Source organism: Falco biarmicus, chromosome 12 (assembly GCF_023638135.1).
Source record: "Falco biarmicus isolate bFalBia1 chromosome 12, bFalBia1.pri, whole genome shotgun sequence".
Classification (NCBI taxonomy): Eukaryota; Metazoa; Chordata; class Aves; order Falconiformes; family Falconidae; genus Falco; species Falco biarmicus.
The window spans coordinates 10,472,183-10,491,805 of record NC_079299.1 but is presented as its reverse complement, the minus strand read 5'-3'; the positions used below and the strand labels follow the sequence as shown (position 1 = coordinate 10,491,805).

General features: G+C 38.3%; 1 protein-coding gene across 2 annotated transcripts in view; it reads left to right on the top strand.

The window, feature by feature from the left end:
• Positions 1-19,623, top strand: part of KCNK2 (potassium two pore domain channel subfamily K member 2) — a 104,314-nt gene that overhangs the window by 55,084 nt on the left and 29,607 nt on the right. The gene's annotated exons all lie outside the window — the stretch shown is intronic.

Genomic DNA, 19,623 nt, shown 5'->3' with positions numbered 1-19,623 from the left:
TACCTGGTCTTGGAGCTTGATGTATTAGAGCTTGTAACAGAAATGATCATTTGATATCTTAAGTTAATTTTTTTTTGTTTCCTTGAAATAGTGATGCATAGGGAAGGCCGGAGTATAGTTCCCTCAAGCACAGTAGGAGAGATGTGTTGTGTTATGTTGTGTGATGTTCTGCCACCCTTTGAAGTTACCAGCTCTGGCAGCTGCCCCTGGTGGGTAGTGAGGTTGATGAACCTACATGATAAAGTAGTATGGAAAATATTAGATCCTGTACACTAGAGAGACTTAAAGTTAAAATTCACCCTTGATGTCAGTAACAACACTAGGGAAGGAGAGGTAGACAGGAAAGAAACTGGGAATTAAAGAAATGAATTTAAAATTAAATTTAAAATCATTCTCAGATGACTCTAGTGAAGACCACTGGGAGTGGCTGTATGGAGGAGTAGATTGTAGTAGGGTATGATCGCTATTTCTTGGTGATCTATTATGTTTGGAAGAATGTGTTTTGTAGGGATTTCTTCTTTTATGAGCAAGCCTTACTACATATTGATAAAACCACAGCAAATTATGATGGAGAAAAATGACTATAACATAACTAGAATTCAATAACAGGTGATTACCTCTTTATAAAAAGAGGAATGATTTGTAGGGAAAGGCACTATCTTAACAGAGCTACTCAAAACAGCTGGAGGAACAGATAAGCTTTGTGGGCAGAGCTGAGGAAGGCCTCATTTACCCAAAATGCTGTAGTTTTTGTAATAGTATTCAATACTCCAAAACATTTTGCTTTTTTATCATTTTATCCCAATTATGTTCTTCTACCATCCTGATTATAAAACAACTATTATTAGGCCTCTCTATGAAACGTTTGAACTATCTTGTAGATATTTAGACTCATGTCTCTGCTTTTGTGATAAAACATTTTAAAATGTTTATTGTTTTCATTTAGCTTTTAAAATGAGATTTCCATAATGATGTGCTGATGGATCATCATACAAATACCAAGTGCAGAACTGACAGTGGAAGTGTAAAGACCCATCTGTGCTACTCTTCCCCCCCCCCCGCCTCCATGTTTTATGCCTGATATTTAGAACACCTCAACCTTAGTGGTTGCCTAATACTTCTCTGTGAGTGGTAACTTACAGAGACTAATTAGAAATAATAATTCTTTCCAAAATGTGCTGAAAATAAGAGATCAAATGTAGAATAAATTAATTCAGAGATATGATTCATAAAAGGTAATGAAGCAGTTAAAATTATTTGTCAGTCAAGAAAATAATTTGTAATACATTGGCTTCTATATTAGTGACATCCTTTCTTCAGGTTCTGGCTGGCTGAACAAGTCTAGTCCTGTTCTCTGCAGCTATGATGGGGCAGTAGAGGTGGGAATCAAAGAAAAGAACACAAGGGCATTCCCCTAGAACTAGCAATAAAACAGAGATGGATGATACAATGGGACCCATATTGATCTCTTATTAACATCAGGAAATTTTGTGTTTGAGAGAAACAGACCTGTCACGTTTAACTGGGTAGCTTTATACTGTGGTGCTTCGTGAACCCTCTTTGACAGACGTGTGAACGAATGTGCATATATATGAATATATAATATTATCCATCATGAAAGCAGCCTGCCAGTCTTGGGCATGTGTGAGTTCGCTGTCAGCCTGGATGCATGCAACAGTGAGCAGTATACCTTTGCTGAGTATACATCCTGGTGATGTGTTTCAGAAGGGCAATAAATATGTTGTGGCATCTTTCCATTGGCTGGCCATATAGTCCTGCCAGTTGTAAAGATGGTTTGTGTGCTGGATGTAAAGATAGAACTACTTCATTCTCATCCATATGCAGAAAGTTCAGGATTTTTCAGAAGATAAATTTTTGTGATCTGCTTAAAGCACCTATTTCTAATGATGGGATAGAAGAATGAAGTACTGAAAGCTGTTGGAAGACGTGAAGGATTACCAGATGCTTGTTAGAACAGCGTGTTGCTAAGTAGTCACACGGAGTGGATGAGAACTTCAACTGCCATCCTCTCTGAAAATGCTCCCACAGAGATCTGCTTATTAACTAACACCAAAAACATCATAGCAGGAGAAGCTGAAAAAGTGGCTGGGATGGTGAATGCTTTATTGATGAGGGATCACTGGACACAGAATAGTGTGAAGTATGTTTTGGCTGTGGGGATGTTATGCCTCTCCCTGGCATGTGGCCTTTGCAGAAATTGTAGAGGAGACACCTACCATAAGCATCAATGCTGGGATGTTCCTCTGAGTTCTCTGGAAGCCCAAGTGGGTGTTCTTCATCCTGTGCTGGCTGCTTTCCCCAGCACTCATGCCTTCTCTCCCTATTTAACATCCTTTTCATCTCGGGTTCATCTACACCCACTTTCCTGTCTCCTTTTCCACCTGTCCTCCCTCTGAAGTCACCTGAACTAAAAAACTTGCAGAACTAACAGAACACCTCACCCGGGAAGGCAGCAGCCTGCATTTGAATGAGGAAGGGGCTTTGAGACAGCAAGTGGCATCGTTTGGAGCTGCTGCTTTTTATCGTGAACATTTTAAAAGCTTCGTTTTTGGGCTAGTCCAGTTGTGAACCCATAGTGATAAAAACCTGTCACATAACATATTGCATATGGCACTATCATTAACACTGTAGCTAAATACTAAATCACAAAGAAATTTCTAGGGAAATGAAAATCTGAAGATTACGGAGAGAAAAGCAGATTTGACAGTATTGATGCATATGGCTGGTAAGTCTATATATGAGTCGGATGGAATCATGTCCACCCATGAACATTGAAAAGTAATGCATGTGCGTTATGGGGTGTAGTGAAAATGTTAGGTCCTGAGCCTGCAAAAACACCTGTGTGTGTGCCTGACCTGAGGGAGCACAAGGAGGTTCTCTGTGGGCCAGGACCTTGGATAACTCCTGTGGGCAAGGGATGGTTTTGGGGCTAGGAGAAGGCGAGACATGCCTGGTGCTGGATCCAGTATTTGCAAGTTCAGGGACGTCTAACCCCAGATTTTTTCTAGTCTTCTGTTTTCAGTCTGCGGTAGAGGCATATGCTTCTGAAGTCTTTCTGTACTCATGACATTTTGTGCTTCCTGTGAGGCACTCTTTGGTAATGTTAATAGAAATTAATTTAAATACACTGGAAAAAACAGTATTTAAATTTTTTTCCTTCAATCTGGGGAATACCACCAAGGTCCAGTGTAAAGACAGTTTTACTGAAACTACCTCTAGGTTACTTGGCTATGTATTCTTTAATATTTCTTCAGATCTATGCCATTCTAGTTTTCTCTTCTACACATTGGAATCTGAGGAGTTTGTTTTGATACGGTTGAAGCCCTCTCTCCCAATTCTTGTCCTTTCAAAATTCTATTTTTCATAGAAATTATATGTTTCTATAGACTGCCTGGCTTTCAGTCTCCTTAAAGCATGTAAGTTCAGCAGTCAGCTAATGTGTACTTCACCAATGGCTCAGCTGCTGCCCACGCTTCCTGTGTTTTGGACACTTTCCACTGAAGTCCCACTCAAAACTGGTGACGATGCACAGATGCTGAGGTCAGATCTTCGAGCACTGCGTATACTGTCCCTGCCGACAATGCAGAAAGGTTTCAGGTCCAGCCTAGGGAGGTGGTTCTGCACTGGGAGGCACTGGAGATTTTCCCTTACCTGTTCTAATAGGGGAGCAATTTAGTTCCTGGTAGCTGTGCTGTAGGGCAGCCACAGTTGTTCCCATGACTTACCTCCGCTTGCTCAGATCTGATGAGGGTTAAAATAACTTAACTGGAGCACCAGAAGACCTCCAGAAGGATATGTGTTGTTCTGTGTAAGAATATGAAGATTTCCTGGTATTTGGCTGCAATACCATGGCTCAGCCACGAAGTAGGAAGCACAGTATAACACAATCTGTGTACAATAAGCTTCTTCATTCTCGAACTGCACAAATAAGGTGTGTTTAAAGGTATGAACATATGTTTACACATATGTATTTGCATCAAGATCTTTTAAATATATGTATGTTGGCATCTCGACAAGCAGTGCCTGGCTTTACCTTTTAATAATCGCTTATTTTCCCCACCTGAAGACAAGTAAGTTTGTTAATAACTTTTTGTTCATGCAGAGATTTCTCTTCAAATTAATGGAAAGAGGAGAGAGGCTGACCAGCTGTGGGAAATTGCATCTCTCATATATAAATTGTATACCCAAGATATCCTTCTGGGTGGTGTTTTGAGTGTTACTTTACATGTAGCTGATGGACCTTGGTAACTGCTGTATTATGTCCATTGGAAGTTTTTATCTCTGGGATGCAAAGATACAAATGATCTCCTCAACCAGTATATAAGCAGACACTGACTTAAAATCTCTGCTATCTGCAGAGGTATTTTCTGTTTTCAGACAGTTTCAGTCTGAACTGGGGCGACAGATGGCTTCACAGTCGAATGGCTGCACCAAGGCTGTGTGACTCGATAGCTTGTGGTGGTGATGTGGTGACACTTTTGGTCCTGTCTTTGTCCTGGTACTTCCCTGCCTGGTGGGAAGGGGTCTGTGGTGCTCTGTGCTCTGCAGTTTTGTTCTTTGTGAAGTTCCTGACTGACAGCTAAGCTTGACTGTCTGGGGAGGCTTTTTGTTTGAGTGATAGCAGGAGTGAGCCTAAATGCGTATTATCAGTCCCTTTGAGAATAGTGAGGTTTTCTGTAACATCTCTAAGGGATTTCTCAGGAATTTTTGGAGCCTGAGCAGGGTTCTAGCTTATGCAGGTCTAATCTCTGGTAGAAAAACTAAATATATCCAGCTTTTATAAGATATTGTCTTAGGAACTTTGCAGAGTATTGGTACTGTAGTCAGAGCCTCTGGCTGAGCTCTGGATCCTGGTCTCTGCTTTAATAGAGCTAAATTCTGTGAGGCTCAAGAGTTTGTCAACCTTCACTGAAGGGTATGTTGTGAAAAGAGAACGGGAGCAAATAAAAGTAAGCTAATTCGGTAGCTGTGGGTGAAAAAAACCACACTTATGCCTTTTTCTTTTCTGCTGTTCATGTTCTTCCTTGTTTTGAGCCTCCTCAGCCAGGTCACCTCGTATCAGTTGGCTAAAAGATGCAGTTTCCTCCTTCATAATAGAAGATTACAAACAACACAGGGCTAGTGGTACTACACACTTATGTGGATGGTAAACCCGGGGGATGGTGTATGACTAGGCCTGTTGTTTGTGCCTGCTTAGAAAAACAGTGGGAGGAAAAAAGTGACACGCTCCTGTGGCTTCCCTGAAGAAGAGGAATGGAGTTAGCAGGGTGTCTGGTTTTCTTTTTGTGTGTGAACAACATGGAGGGGTTTTAAATTGGTTTTGTTCATCAGGGAGCTCTTAAGGAAGAAATTGCATTATAATTTATATTCTTAATTTTATTACACGACTGTCCAAAGGTCAGGGTATATATCCAGTGTAGAGCTATGACATTTCCATGTGCGTGACAATAATTTTGCAAGGACATCTTTGTTCTCGGATCAGCTTGAGTGTGGTAGGGGTTAAAATGAATGAGATAGTAAAAGGGAAATGTGCCACTTTAAGAAACGTGCATATTTTCTGTGCAGTGCTAAAAATTTGATTGGAGCTTCCTTCACTCTTCTATCACTTGCCCTAGTTTCTCCTAGTCTGCCACCATTGTTCCAGGCAGCCTGCATCCTAAAATACTAATGACAAATAAGAAAATAATTTTTTTGTGTTGGCTAAATGTTGCCATGTGCAAAGATGATATAATGACTGTAGAAAACTTCTGGTTTTGTGGATCTTACGTGGAATCCTGCATTTCCTAGCCTAAATTGTTCAACTGAGTGTTCTGTTTATGTAGTAGTTTCTAGATTCTCAGTTCATGAAAATCAAGTGCTGTAGGAAAGACTGATTGTGCATTAGATGTTTCTTAGAACTCTGTAGTGTTTACCAAGAGTTTGAGTGCAGGGTTGTAGGACACAGATAAAACACACAATGTAGTTTTCAGCTGAAGAGGGCTGTGCTGAAAAGCTCTATGCCAGCTTCTTTCGGACACAGATTATATTTCTGCAATGCAAAAATCAGGTTTATTTTTCTTTTTGCCCCACTTCTTCTACTGATATATGAAAATGAGCATCTGGAGGCTATTGTTCAGGATAGAAGATGTAGCATCAAGTGGTTTAGTCATATGCAGTAGATGATTTTTTTTTTTTTTTTAAGATATTCAGGGAAAGAATTGTGGTATATAGAACCAGTTGCTCTCGTTGTAGTATTGAATACACTTATTTCCAGTTCACAGTATGTTCTTTACCTGGAAAAGAATTGGGAGGGGCATTACCTGTTTTGAGATGGTTATATGTATAATTAAAATAGTTCTAGCTTTCTTTGTTTGTCAGTACCCATCTAAAAATATACTTAATCTCAAAGCTAGATTAATTTTCTAGAGATATTTGTGGAAAATTGTTAAACTACTTGTGTAACTGATTTGTACTTTTAGTTGGCAAAAATCCTCTCTAGATAAGGGAGGTGATTTATGTGTTTCATAATCAGCATCTTACGATGTCCAAGTACTTAAGCATCTCATCATAATAACTTGAAATTTCACTTCCAGAACTCTGTGTCTGGTACATGTTTTTTTGAGAGTTATTATGTCCCTACACTGAGGATTCTGATTTTTGAAATTTCATTCCTTTTTCACTTCAAGAGATACGGGACTGAGTCTTTGTATGCAAACTCATGATTTGGTCTATTTTCATTATTGTCTGCATGTATTTCTAACCTGTATGTGTGGATCCTGAAGGCAGTGTTCAAAGCTTAGTCTTAATATCTTTTTGGAAGGGCATTTCTTCTTTATTTAAATATAAACACAGCAGTATGCGTTCATGAAAATAAGCGTTACCGTACTTCTGGAACACTTTGCTTTAGTATGAGCTAATGACTGCAGCAATTTTCTTGAAGTGAGTAGCAAAAAGGAAAGGCACATCTGTTGCACTTAATTTTGTGTGCTTGTATCCTACGTGAATATATTTGAAGACACTAAAGGAATAGGATATTATTACGTAGAGTCTTTGTATGTGCTCTGTTTCCTCAGTGTGGCTGCGTGTGAATCCTATGTCTATTTATTTGCATAATGGCTATTCCAATTAGAGGCAGGTTTGGATCATTCAACTCTACTTCTGTGACTTCCTCTAAAAGGCATATATAATAATTTTATTCTAGTAGAAAAAGGTTGGATGAGGCTTTGAGCAGCCTGGTCTAGTGGAAGGTGTCCCTGCCCATGGCAGGGGGGTTGGAACTGGATGGTCTTTAAGGTTCCTTCTGACTCAACCCGTTCTGTCATTCTGTGATTTCTTTTGAGAACATTTCTTTAAGCATTTATTTCTGTTCAAAACTTTTTATCTATTTTGACCCTTCTGAACTGTAGATCTACATGTAAATTAAACTTACATACATTAAAATTATGAATACTCAGAGAAATATTTTTTCTAAACAATTGTATGTAAGTGCTGTAGGTAGCTACCAAATAACCTAAATCCCCAACAGCAGCAGAACTGTTATTGCCATTAATTCATTTATAATTCTTGTAGTATGGAATGCTTCCCCCCCCCTTTTTTTTTTGTGGTGGCAGTACATTTTTTTTATGCTTTGAATACTAAAATACTACTTTAGATTGATTTCAGGAACCATAGTGTGGAAAACCCTTAGGTCCCAGAGTTTCGTCCTTTTGATTTGAGCTACTGTACATTGGACCACAGAAGCACAGGCAGTTAATTTTGTGGTCTTACTTGGGGGGGGGGGAAATACGTGGTGCATAAGTTCTTTTGACTGCAACTTTAACACCTGGGATGTGATAGAAACTTCATAAATATCTTAGAAGCCAGTTGAAAGCCTAAAGAATTTTGTTGTGTGTATGGAAAAATTTAAAATACCAGATGATAAATATTGTAACATTTGTGTGCGCTCATTTAAAGAAGGGAATCAAAAGATTTGCACTAATAAATCCCACTGAGTCTTCGGGAATATGAATAGACATATGAAAATTTAGCTTTCATCTGTTTGTGTAAACATAAACAATTCATTCGATGGTTCATTTTCTACCAAGAGTCACAGAACTACACTGAAAAAAGAAAATGGCAACAACTTGTTTCCCATTTTTGTGTTGACAGATGAAGCTGTGAGATACCAAACTGACACAGATTGCTCTTACAAATATTTCTGGTCCCGGAAAAGAAGTCCTGGTTAAAAGCAAGCTAAAAATCATTAGGCTTCAGTTTCTGATAGCTTAATTACTTGCTGTAAAATTAATTGTTATAACCAGAGTATTATGGTGCTGTCATGAATATTGTCCGGTAGAATCAGACAGTTGTAGTTTAAACAAATGCAGTTAGGCTTTGAGTGGGATTTTTTTAAAAAATTCCTTGTTTTTCCAGTTATCATCCCAGTTAGGTTCCATTCTGTTTACTTGAGGAAAATGAGATCCTGTAAGCAAAAGCAGCTGGAGTTACAAAATATTTTGACTAGTAATCTTTCTGTGGTAATTCCATATAAATGAAATAGGAGGCGATTTTGTTCATGTATTTGAACACAAGCTAGCTACTCTAATTTCCTTGTTTAAGCTGAATGTAAAGAAAATCATATGGATTGGGGAAAGTGTATATGTATGTATCTTTCTTTGGTTTGTTTTCCCTGTGATTATGCAGGCTTCTGCAAAATTAGTTGTTTGCCAAAAAATTTGAAGAAAGTAATTTGCAGCATTTGGCTGCTTATAAACCATTCAGTATGGACAGTCTTGTTCAGGTTGGTGTGATTTTTCAGGATCATGTATTCCTAAATAAAAATAGAAACCTTTGGATGGGGTAGGTTTTCATGTTATCCTGTCAGGACGGCATGTGAAATAAGGACAAATACCTGTTCGGAACGGAAATGCTTACAAATGACAACTTAGCTTTTGGTCACACAAATATTTACTATATATGTAAATGTCATGAGTGTCTTAAAAGCCCAAAGGAATAAAAACACGCTTAAACTTAACACTGGTTCAGATCTTCGAAGTCAGTTTATGAACACTGATGCAGAATATTTGTAAAAAAACTTTTAAATGTTTTCTGGCAAATTTTCTGTGCGAAAGGGCAAAATACGTTTAAAGAAAATGAGTACAGGTTTCTTTCTTGGAAGTCACTCAAGTTTGAAATAGAAAATATGCATGGAATTTAAAATTCCCTACGCTATGTTTCAGGAAAAAATCCTGTATAGAGAAAGAAATACGGAATTCATAGGAGCTGAAACACTGAATCTTTCCCTATAACTATGGATAAGTCTGAGCTACTATTTGTTTATTTCTGATAGTAATGGAGTAGTAGTGACCTTTAGTGAGGTTAGTTAAAACATTCTTTTCTGCAATGTGTTTTAGAATACTATAATAACAATATTGATATTAATTTTTCTATCTGCTGAAATGCTATTAAGAATGTTACTCTCCTTACCTCCATCTTCTTTTAATTTTTAAGGTGGAATAAGGGCATGGGGTACACTTTAATTAATGTAACTGTCCTCTGCTCATAGGAATAGTCCTATTTAAGAGTCATTAAGATCTACAGTCCTTAGCTTGCATAACTGCTGTGCTGTCTGTATCTCTATTCATATTTTAGGGGAAGAGAAACAATATTATTTTATTCAGGGGATGGTTTTCCTTGTCTTTCAGTTCAAAGAGATATTGTGCTTTTGATGAAAAGGGAGCTGTTGCTTTTACAAGACGTACTGACACTTAAGGAGAGACAAAGGAAAAAGTAAATTGATGCTTCTGTGTTTTAAAAGTGGCATATGGGTGAAGATGTTCAAAGTAGGAACTAGATCAAACCTGCGTGCATTAAACCTAAAACTTCTAAATTGAAAGACAGCAGCATGCACTCCCCAGAGCTGATGCTCTTTGCTTTTCCAATTCCACTGTACCATGTGGCAGCGTAAGGCAGCCCAGGGCTTGGTTTGCTTCTGGCATCTTCCCTGAATCATTGTTTACTGTCAGACACCAAAGGATGGAGAAACCGAAGGGCTCGACCCTGCAGGGCACGAAATACCCTCAGGTAGTTCATATTTAAATAGGACAGTAGATTGATAGTCTCCACAAGGATCTAAGGTTGGGGAGTACCTAGAAGCCTTCTGGGAAGACCAAGGAAGAGATGCATTGTGCTTTGTGCCTCACAGCCATGAGAGAGAGGAGCATTAAAAGTTTGAGCTGATAATCTGAGCTTTTTAGATTTCAGATTCTCAAGCTATTTGCCTTCTGATTTTCCCTGTGCTTATAAACAAATGATTATTTTTTTTTTTTTAGCTCTTGGTTGGTGTGCTTGGTCTAACTGAGACTGTATTTTACACCTGCTAATAGGAGACTATACGTATCCCATAGTCTAAGCAAGACTCAAAGCTGAGTTTGTAGAGTCAGATGGCTTAGCCTAGCTTAGCTATTTGTGTTCCAACTCAGGCCTTTGGAGGGTAGGCACAGTAGTGAAATAATGTTTGTGAAGTATCTTTACACATGGTGAATTCATATATATATTTATTTTAGTGTTTCTTTTCCACTCGTGAACTGAAATGCAAGGTTATGGAAATTTAAGACCTTTAGCTGAAAGCCTTATTCTGTCTCGTGAAGGATTCTGTTCCATTTTGAATTATTTCCCTGTGTGTAGGTGAGGTAATTTGAGATACAAGTAAAATTGTAGCCTGTGTATTCAAAGAAAGTTGTGGAGGAAATGATTGCTCATGATTTTGCTACTTACTGAAATTCCTGTCCACAGTAAACCACACCAACTTCTTTTGAAAGCAATCTGGGGATGTAAAACCAAAATATCTTAGTGTAATAAAAGTACAAACTTTGGTATTTATTTTGCACTGCTTGACAGTAATCTTTAATAGCTTTACAGCATGCACAGAGGCAATTTTATATTCAATTACTGCTCTGTTAGGGACTTTTGGCTACAATTGCATACTTCAATGAGAATTTTATCTTTATTCTTTTCTATAAAGCCCCATATTTAGACTGCTGTCTGCCAAAGAATCGAGTGACCATGTCCATAGTAATAGTTCACCAAGTGGCTGGGGTGAAGACATGGGTTGTACTGAGGGTTGGTAGGATGCTGGTGAGCCACAGAATGCTCGTCCGCCACTGCCTTCTGCTGAAGCACTCACTGCAGAGGAAAAACCCACACACCTGCACAGTTTTAAGTCTCTGAAAACTGTGGAAGCAGAAATTAATTCTTGCTCCTTTGGAGGATTTTAAGTATTTTTGCATTCTTGTAATTGCACTTTCTTCAATTGCTTGGATAATGACATTATAACAAAAGAGTTTTCATATATAGTGTGAAATTCGGGGAAATTAAAGAGCTGGTGACAGTGTGATTTCCAGGATTGATTTCTGCCACATCATGACAGTGCTGAAAATCAATTGAAAATTTGTTAAGAATTTCATTTGACAAAGTATATATGTATGTTCATCTTTGCAGGTGCATATGCTGACAGAATGAGTCTGCTTTCAGGTATTTAAATGTTACCTGAATAGAGATTAATTTGAGCATTTTTAAAGTTAAGCGCGTTACTTGCTCTGCTGAATCAGGGCTATTACACATAAGTAGCTAGAAGCCAAAATGTGAAGTTAGTAAAAATTATTTATGCATAGTGGTTCATTTTTTCTGTTTTTAAGATTCTGTGTTAGTCCTAATTGTAAAGATTGCTTCAGGAAAAAAAAAAAAAAGGAAAATGAGAAATAGAAGAATGACCTCACACTTTCAGATACTTGATGGTGAGCCTCACTGACAAAAACCCTAATTTTCTTTTTAGAGAAAATAATATTATGACTAAAAATCTTCAGAGATTTTTTTTTTTTTTTTAGAAACTTGGTAGTGTTCTTTTTTGTAACCGTAACTCTTTTGAAGAAATTGTGTTTCTTAAAATGCTGGCATCTGTTAGGACTAACTACACCACGAGGCGTTTTTATTAGTAATACAATACTCAGCTATTCGACATTATGTGCAGAATAACGTGTGTGAGTGTTCAGGTATGTATTTCCTCCTGAAGAGCCCTCCTTCCTACCTGTCTTACTAAGATTAAGCAATTGTGTACTTAAAATAGGTGCAAAGGAGGAGGTTCTCTTTCCTGGCAGTCTCCTTGCCTCCCATCTCCCCTGGACTGCGTGCTCTGCCCCAGAATTTCTCTGCCAGTCAGGATAAATGATCTGGATATATGGTCTATGTACATGTAGCTTAACAGATACAGAACGTACAGAAAGAAAACTGATGAGGCAAAATTTTTGTATTTTTGAATACTGACCTGGCGAAAGGTCTTTTAAATGAAGTTGGGATGCATGAAGAATAATTTAAAGCCACAAAGTTGTGGCCTACCTAACAGATCAAGGTACCTGCATTCATTTTGGCCAGTTGTATCTGCTTAACAGGACCTGAGGTCTGAGTTTGCCGATTGTAGTGTTATGGGATTTTTAGTTCTTGTTTTAAATCTGTCGAGTTCACTGAAGCCAGGGTGTGTTTAAGAATACCTGTCTCGTCACATAATGTGTTTCACGAGAGAAACTGGATGCCCTCGCCTCTGGGAATAGCAGCGCTGCTAGAGAGAAAGGGCAAGTGCTGGAGACTTGACGTATTCTAACTGTTCATGTCTCATTTGTTGCTGTAAGTCTGCCATAGTTCTAATTTGCTAATGCTTTTGCTATCTTTTATTATTTGTAGGGATGACAGAAACATTTACAGGTGGGGCAGTTTTAAACTCTAATGAAAAGCATGTGGATTGCTTTGTATTTGGGATGGAGAGGCCAGCAAGAGCTTGCTTTACCAAGCACCAAGGATTGCTTTATTTGTAAACAAAAACCCAAACCTGTTCCTTCAGTTTCTCAGAGGGAACAAAAAGGAAAGCTATTAAGAAAGCCACAAAACTTTAGAAAACAGTTACTTGAGATCTCCATCATAGTTGCAGTGTCAGAAAAACTGGTCATAGGTTGTTTTTGGCAGTATGTCTAAAATTAACAATTCTTGTTTTTCTGCGGATCACCTGGATCAATGTATTTTATCTGCATGTTGATATTGTTCATGACTTGGTGCAGGATGAATGTCACTTTGTCACATTTGATACATGTTTACACTTGATAAGAATATGTGGGTAGTAAAAGTTTCATGATACTGTGAGCTATTAACTTTTTTTCTTTAAAGTACACTCTGTTTTTGCTAGCTGTGTTAGCCAGGCATCTTGCTCCCATGGAGCAATCTCACTTCAAGGGAAAAAAGCAAGTGGGAGTTTTTTGGGTTTTGGAGCTGATTCAGTTTTGCTAGAATAAGAATTAGAAGGAACATGAATGCAAGCCATAACAAGAAAACAGTGAAATATCCGAAAAAGGGACAGAAGTCCTACTACTGATGAGAAGTAGCTACTCATCGGTGGGCAAAGTGACAGCTGAATGAGATGAAGAACCTGTTCTTGGCAGCAGTGCTATCTGAATTGATGTTTAAGTTTTTAAGTCTTTTTAACAATTATTACCCAGTTCCTGGAGATATTGCCTTAGCAACTGAATGTGAGTTATTGAATACTGCAACAGCTTCTGTAGCTGTACAGAGACTTTCCTTACAGTGCTCCTTCACCTCTCCAGCACAGCCCTTTGACTTGAAGAAAACTTATTTTCTATGAATATTTATAGCCTGTTCTTTTAAAAGAAGTTTTATTGATTTGATTACTGTTCCCACAGAACACAGATGAAAAGAAACCACCGAAAGGAGATCAGTCTTTGCCTTGTTGTTTCTTGATTATTACACATTTTATTAATGCCAGTCTAGGTTTTCCTGTTCTTATTCATAGTTGAAAAAGAGGTATTGGTAATTGAGAGTTTTTTTAATAAAACGTCTCTCTTCAGGCTTGAGCCAGAACATTACAATCTCAAAATAATATACTGACATTTCTGTGACACTGAATTATGGACTAGTGCTAAGAAACAGAATTTTGTAGGTTAGAATTCAGATAATACCAAAGGGAGTGCTGTGCTGAGCAATGATACTAAGTAGATGGCAGTACTTTGTGACAGTATGGTTCCCAAATGACTGGGTAAAACTATTAAAAACAATTGGCTTCTAGGAGCTATAGTAAGTGATAAAGAAATTACGCCTGACTAGTAAAGCAGAGATTTTCAGTTTGATAGCAGACCACAGTTTAAAACAGAGGTACCTTCACCTCTGTGTTACTGCACACAGCCCTTCGGCAAGATTAATGCAGCAATTTCATCACTTGCATGTATATAAAAGTATTTAACCTTTAAATTGAAGAACTGCAGGAGGAGCACTGGCTGCATACTCATAATGAGATCCACAGGCTTGTGAGCGATGGCTGTAAGGTATACCTGTAGTATGTGCATGTGTGAAAGAATTAATGTATATATGTAACACAGAAATATTGTGCTTTCACTGCTAGGGTATTCATATTCTATTCATCCAAGTATTCAGATTTGCAGAATCTTGAATAATCTTGCAAAAAAACTTGAAATCTGAAAGGCTTTGTCCTTATTCAGCCTTCAAATTCTCTTGCACTGTGTTCAGGAATATTTAAGTAAAAATAAATATTTAAGTACATGACATAAGCATACAGAAGCATGTCAAACTTCAGTGTAGGATGGAGTGAAGACGAGGAAAGGAAAAGGGATCAGTGTAAAAACACAGGCAAGTTTTAGTATTTCTTCAGTGCATGCAGAGATTTCCGTGTAGCCATTATGGTTACATATACTGCTTTTTTGTTTAATGATGATGTCCAGCCCATTATTTTAGCTAAAAGGGATATCTTATTTATCTGTGAGTTAGTGTATATCTTTGCCTTGGCACTAGTGGGCGGGCATGCATTTAAAGGGTAATCCCCTGAGCCCAAGTGGTGATCCAAAAGGGAAAAGCATCTTAGCTACTAGAAATTCAGCAAGGTACCTTTTATAAAGATTTCATCAGATGGTTCCTTGGGGGTTGGGAAAAGCATCCTTTGATGTCTTAAAATCAATTTTGCATTCAGTATCAAGACGTGTGTATGCCCTTTGAAGAGGGTAATCACTGTAATTGAGCTGCATAGTCAGTGTGGATGCTAACCTACAGCAAAACAGCTGCCAGTCCCACACTGTGTCTGGTGGCTGAAGCTGAGGGCATGGCAGCCACGTTACTTGGCTCCAGCCTCGTGGGATTCAGCAGCCAGGAGCTCAGCTTTTCCTCTTAAGTCTATGCAATCTTCTCAGTGTCAAGTTTCTGTTATCCATTTTCATGTAATTAAGGGTGTGCATGTTCACCAAATTGTCTTTCAGTATTTAACTGTTTCATTGACCACATACCCAAGCTTAACAGCTGAAAGTAGTTTCTCATATCTCAAAGTAGGACACTATTTTGGTATAATTTTGCCTTTGTTTGCTACCTGATGAATGATGTTTTCTGTAATCTGAGGTATGTCAAAACCAGTGAGAAAATAGCTACTGGTATTTGAATTTACATTTTCTTGTTTGGGAAGAAAATGTTTCAAACCTTCTGCAGACCTTTTAATCCCACTTGAGCTATTTGATAGAAATGAATCATAAGTGGTGACACACTTTTCCATCAATTTTGCAAGTAAAATCTAGTCCTAGAGCTCCTTAAAGCACCTATAATCTCTCACATGAGAAATACTTAGTTGCAGCCAGCTAGTTTCAGTAGATGCTCTGTGTTGTCTAGGAATTTTCTGTGAAAATATAATAATTTGGAGTCTCTCTTCTTCTAACTCCACTTTGAAAACGTGGATTTGAAAGAGCTTTCTGAAAGACTGAGATACCAGTTAACTAGAAAGCAAAGGGGTCTTTTTATCTTCTTAAAACAGAAATAAGATTTTTATTTTTAATTAATTGCCAGTATTCCTTTTTAGGAAGGTTCGAATACAAAGACAGTCTTATCTGAACAAAAGTGTCTTGTCAATTGTGTGAGAATTTCTAGCTTTTCAAACTTTTCCATATTTGCAATACAACCTATTGCTTGTCATGATGGGGTTGGAGCAGGGAGGGGGAGCTCAACTGGGAATTCAAACTTCAAACATTGTTTTGCTAAAAACCAGTAATGTATTTGCAGTTATCATAGTTACTAATTTCTGCTTAATAGCAATTCTATTTCAGGTGAGAAAGTGTATTACAGACGCTTTCATCCTCAAAGAAATACATTAATACATTTAAGAAGGGAACATGAAAAAAAATGGTTCCTATAGCATCTCATTTTGAGTTGTTTGTTTGGTTTTCGGTTTTTTTTTCCTTTCACTTAGCATACCCTTGTTTCCATCTCTGCTGCTGACCAAAGGGACTAGGTTTCCCTTTGAATCTGGTTTGAAACTTGGAGGCTCTAAGTGTTTTTGAGCTGAAACCATGGAATATGTTATTTTGTTGAATGGAGCAATTAGTTACAATCTACTTACAAAGGCCTTTTATTCTTAATTCACAAAGGGGTTACTGGAAGCTCCTTCTAAAATGCATTTCGTGTCCACAGCTGCTTGTCAGAGACAACGTATTCTAAATGCACAAAGTCCTTTGGGCATTAAAGGCATGCTAAGCAGCTAGCAGGACATGAAAGGGATTTGGTGAAACTAGGAAGCAAACCGTGCTTTGGCGAAACTAGGAAGTGAGATGGGGAGGGTGTACTGGGGAAGGACAGTCTGAAACCAGTACTGGCATTATCTTGAGTGAAACTGGTCCTGTGCTGTGAGTTAAATTTTGTGCTGTTCATCGCAGATAGCGTTGGTTAAAAGCTCTTTGACGGAAACTTTCTGATAAATTTAGCAAATTTAAATCAAGTGCTTTGTTCATTTCCATGTTCAAAAATAAGTGTATTGGTTGTAATGGGGAACCAACTGTTTGTAGGAACTACAATCAGTTAGCTTAGTAGAAACAGAGGAATAGAAAAGCTGCACAGGACTGCTGAAGGTGAGAAGAGTAACCGAGGTGCCGGGGCAGCCTGTAGGACTGCAGTGTGCACCGTCCCTTCGAGGCGAGCAGTTTGCGGAGGGGAAGAGGTGGCAGAACCTGATTCCCTGAGGTTTCTCAGTCAGTCCTAGGCAGACTTCGTGCTGGCCCCTGGAGCAGGAGTGGGAACTCTGAAGTGACAACACCGTGCCAGGGGATGCTGCAGCAGTACCAGGTGTTCCTACCCTGCATGTGGAGAAGAGCTGCATGGTGCACAGGGATACATGGTGGCTGGCATTCCTGTGGCCATGTGCTCCTCTCCAAGCACAGTGCCCGAAATGAAGTTTTCCTTGGGTTTTACCTAGCAGCACAATTCTTCCTCTTTATTTTTTTTTTTTTTTTCTTTTAAAGCAAGCAATAATACTTTTCTGAGACAAAACCCTCAGGAATTACATCAACCATATGAAATATAAATACATTTCCTCTCCCATTGCATAAATGGTGGATTAGCTTTTCACCGGAGAAACAGAGAGAGTAGGATGTAAGGACAACTTGTGTAACCCAGAGTAGGCTGTGGTGTACAGCAGCAGACTTACAAAACATGACACTGTAGGAAATATGATTTATGTATGATGGAAACCCCTTGGCAGATCAGTTCACTAAATTACATGTCCTATCATGAGAGCTCCATGGTTTGTATTATGTGCAGTGAGCGTCTGGACAGAGATAAACTACTACCTGTTGGGAGTATTATTTTATCCAGTAACGTGTGAGATTTTTTAAAAAGTATAGTTAATAATACAAGATCTTTCTTGTTTATGGAAGAAAGCGTTTGTCACTTTTCAGGATGAAAAGCAAGAATTTGCGAGTGTAGAAGGGAGATAACATCCTTTTCTTGAGCAAGACATGACTCTGATTTAGGGAGGAGGATACACGGAGCTGAACATGAACTTTGTGTCCTGATACCGATTAGCAGCAGATGAGAAGTGTGCTGCAGCAGCAATTGTCTCTGTAATAGCTGTGGGATGCACAGAGAATGCCAGTTTGCTTTATGAAGCCAAGAGCAAACTGCCTGCTTGGTGTGTGCTTCACTGGGCTGGTATTTTTGTCACCATTACAAGACACTGCTTTTGTAAAGCAAGCAAATACAGTTCTTAAACCAAAAACAACAAAAAAAAAGCTATTTCCAAATGCCCTAGTACAAGCTCTATAATTCTGGTCTATCCAGACCCCTGATTCTGAATTGCATTAAGACCCCTCAGGAATTATACCCTGGAACTATTCAAGCTCCTGTTGATGCACAAACAGGCATGTTTATAAAAACAGGGTAGCTCGGGACTGCTTGTCCCTTTTTGGTTGGTGATGAGCTAATTTTATTTTAAAACTCAAGGGTCTCTTCTGCTTGATGCATGAAGGGAGAGAGAGAACTCGGTGGAGTTGAAATTTCCTGAATTATAACAATCAGTAATTTTAGCCTTTGCTCTGGGTTAGGGAAGGATGCTAGGTTGGTCTAAAAGTGCTGTCACTTTTTTCCACTTACCAGAGTCAGACTTTTTTTCATTTATATTAGTAGAGGGAAAACTTACAAAGCTGGAGGATTCCAGAACTGGTAATTGATGATATTTCCCGTAACTTTTCTTATTTTTTTTTTTTTTTAGTTTGACAGGCTTTATTAGTCATGATTTGGGGAAAATTTCAGTATCAACTTTTTTTTTATTCTAACTGAACTCTATCAACTTTAATTATTTACACAATTACTATCTGGAAGCTGATACTGGGGCAAAGTATCTAGGGATAAAATATATTCTTAATTGTGTCTATTTTTATATTAATGAAATTGAGTGAGGGACAGCTTTGTCTCCTGTGTACTGGAAGGAAGAAGCTGTTTTGACAACAGAGCTTTGTTATAGCTTACCTACATGAGAGCAGAACCAAAAATTAAGATAATAGGTTTCATAAAGAAAAATTATGTTAAATCAACATGCTCAAAATGGTTAAATACGAACTCTGGTAAATAGTTAAGATATTCATTAAATCGTAGAAGCTTACAGACACATTGTGCAAAAATACTGAGCTCTAAAAAAGAAAACTACTTTGCAAGCTCTCAATAGAGCTGATAATATTTGTCTATCAGCTTTTTCAGAGGAAAAGTGGATTTTCGTTGAATGTTTTTTGTGTATATGGAACATATCTCACGCAAAGTTTAAGACACTAAGAAACAAATTTCTCAATTACTTGCTAAAATATCTTGCTTCTTATTTATGGAAGATATTTTTCCCAGCACAATGTAATCAAAAACAAACAAAATGATTTTGTTTATTCTCTCTGTGGAAAATAAACGTTTTTCTGACAAGTTCTTCCTCTGGCCTCCTTTGAAGTGCATATTGTTGTGCTGAAAAGTGAAACAATGTAAGAAATGTTGTGGTGTTACTGCTGCTGCTCCCCCAAAACATCAGTGATCTTTTGGAGGGGAAAAGCTTTTGAATTAGGACTGATGCTCATGAAACTTGTCTGTAGGGTTCTGCCTTGGGGACCTTGCCATTTCCTTAAAATACGACTCCTGGGAGATGCATTGGAGGGGGTTTCACAGGTGTCGGGGCCGGTGCCCTTTGTATTTTGGTTTCTCCGGTCTAAGTGCACCAGCAGCAATTGAGATGTCACAGGCACGTCAAGGTGCTCTTTTACACAAGCCAGTGAAGACAAAATGATTGTC